Source organism: Aethalodelphis obliquidens, unplaced genomic scaffold, assembly GCF_003676395.1.
Source record: "Aethalodelphis obliquidens isolate GAN/ISIS:26980383/991018 unplaced genomic scaffold, ASM367639v1 scaffold40, whole genome shotgun sequence".
NCBI classification, from domain to species: domain Eukaryota; kingdom Metazoa; phylum Chordata; class Mammalia; order Artiodactyla; family Delphinidae; genus Aethalodelphis; species Aethalodelphis obliquidens.
Window position 1 is genome coordinate 7,970,887 of NW_020837984.1, and position 2,664 is coordinate 7,973,550.

General features: G+C 35.1%; 1 pseudogene; it reads right to left on the bottom strand.

Annotated features, from left to right (window-relative positions):
- Window positions 1-31: 31 nt before the first annotated feature.
- On the bottom strand, window positions 32-2,071 carry LOC113633558 (hypoxanthine-guanine phosphoribosyltransferase pseudogene; annotated as a pseudogene).
- Window positions 2,072-2,664: the final 593 nt, after the last annotated feature.

The following is a 2,664-nucleotide window of genomic DNA, read 5'->3' on the forward strand; positions in this document are numbered from 1 at the left end:
ACTCCAATAAAGATGTAAAAAAAAAATTAATAAATAACCCTATAAAGTTAAACTGTTTACTTTTTTTCTCTCTTTTAAAGAGACAGCCTTTGTTTTAAGGATTTTTATGTTGAAGAATTCAAAAAGTGGTAGGTTTTTGGAACTTATTGATCTGTATTTAAAAGGTACAGATCAATCTGTTGACAAAGATTCACCAAAAATAATTTGAACAAGTGGGAAATTACAGTTAATACTACTAAAAGCTACTAAAATAATTCCAGGACGTGTGGTTTATCCGACATAACGATACTTCTAAGTGCTGTGACTGATATGAAACTGACTGTTTCTTACTTTTCTGAACACACAGTGGTATAATTAACAATACTCAATCACTTCTGTTCTTCCCTGAATATGTAAAAAGTAAAATACCAGTTAAAAAACTAATATATTCTTTTCTTCAAATGTTCTTTACATATACAATGTCAATATTTTCGTTCCATAGTGATGTGGTTTAAGAGGTTTTTCATTCACGAGTAAAACAGCAATCCACCCAAAGGGAAATGATAGTCTATAGGCTGACAGTGCAAATAAAGAGTTTGGGAATGCAGCAACTGGCATTTCTAAAATACAACAGATAAAATTCTAAGAAGTTACATGCAATAATCTCAACTAAGCATCTGGCCACAGAACTAGAACATTTGATAATTTTACTGGTGATTTCAGTGGGACTCCAGATGTTTCCAAACTCAACTTGAACTATCATCTTAGGCTTTGTATTTTGCTTTTCCAGCTTCACTAATGACACAAACATGATTCACATCCCCGAAGTATTCATTATAGTCAAGGGCATATCCTACAACAAACTTGGCTAGAATTTCAAATCCAACAAAGTCTGGTCTGTATCCAGCACTTCAAGGGGTCCTTTGCACCAGCAAGCTTGCAACCTTGATCATCTTTGGATTATGCTGCTTGACCAAGGAAAGCAAGGTTTTCATTGTTTTGCCAGTGTCAATTATACCTTCCACAATCAACACATTCTTTCCAGTGAAAGTTGAGAGATCATCTTCACCAATTACTTTTATGTCGCCTGTTGACTGGTCATTACAGTAGCTCTTCAGTCTGATAAAATCTACAGTCATAGGAATGGATCTATCACTATTTCTCTTCAGTACTTTGATGTAATCCAGCAGGTGAGCAAAGAATTTGTAGTCCCCGTTGAGCACACAGAGGGCCACGGTGTGATGGCCTCCCATCTCCTTCTTCACATCTTGAGCAAGACGTTCGGTCCTGTCCATAATTAGTCCATGAGGAATAAACACCTTTTCCAAATCCTCAGCATAATGATTAGGTATACAAAATAAATCTAGGTCATAAGCTGGTTAATTATTGCTAATCACGATGCTGGGGCTGCAGATCGCCATAACAGAGCCGGCCGACCGGCCGGCTGAGGGCAGTTTGGGCTAAACTGTTTACTTCTTATACCAAACTTGATGGTCAGAGTAATAGCTACTTCTCATAATTGTTTAATGTATTTCACTGGGATTCAATTACATCTGTGGTTTACTTTCCTAAATATTTATTTTCACAAAAATTTTGAGCCTTGTGCAATGATTTGTTTCTCTTTGACTAGAGGCAAAGTTGTTTGGTAATAACATGTTACCCTATGTGACAAGAAACTGATTTGGTGAGTTATTAAATAATTTAAAATTACTTCTTACTATAATAAAGGTATAAATTCTTTCCACTTGATATTAATAAAGAGTTTAGAAACAATATTTTAAAGTGAACATGTTAATCAATTTATTGCCTTAAAATGAACTGTGAGAATTCCCTGGTGGTCCAGTGGTTAGGACTCTGCGCTATTACTGAGGAGGGCCTGGGTTCAATTCCTGATCAGGGAAATAAGATCCCACATAGCCAAACAAACAAACAAAAACTGTGAGATATTTATAAGAATTTAGATAAATTTAAAGGTAAGTTATATATGGCACAATATCTTTAGATATGATTCCACATCAGCATCCACATTTAAAAAATCTTATTCTATACAGACAACTTATATGACTCAATATCAAAAAACCAAATAATCCAATCAAAAAATGGGCCAAAGACCTTAATAGACATTTCTCAAAAGAAGACATACAGATGGCTAACAGGCATATGAAAAGGTGTTCAACCTCGCTAATTATTAGAGAAATGCAAATCAAAACCACAATGAGGTATCACCTCACACCAGTCAGAATGGCCATCATCAAAAAGTCTATAAATAATAAATGCTGGAGAAAGTGTGGAGAAAAGGGAACCCTCCTACACTGATGGTGGGAATGTAAATTGGTGCAGCCACTATGGAAAACAGCATGGGGGTTCCTCAAAAAAAACTAAAAATAGATTTGCCATATGATCCAGCAATCCCACATCTGGACATATATCAGGAAAAGATGAAAACTCTAATTCAAAAAGACATGCACCCCAATGTTCATAGCAGCACTGTTTATAATAGCAAAGACATGGAAACAAACTAAGTGTCCATCAATGGACGAATGGATAAAGAAGATGTGGGATACACTCAGCTATAAAAAAGAATGAAATATTGCCATTTGCAGCAACATGAATGGACCTAGAGAATATCATACTAAGTGAAGTAAATCAGACAAATATTATATGATATCACTTATATATGGAATC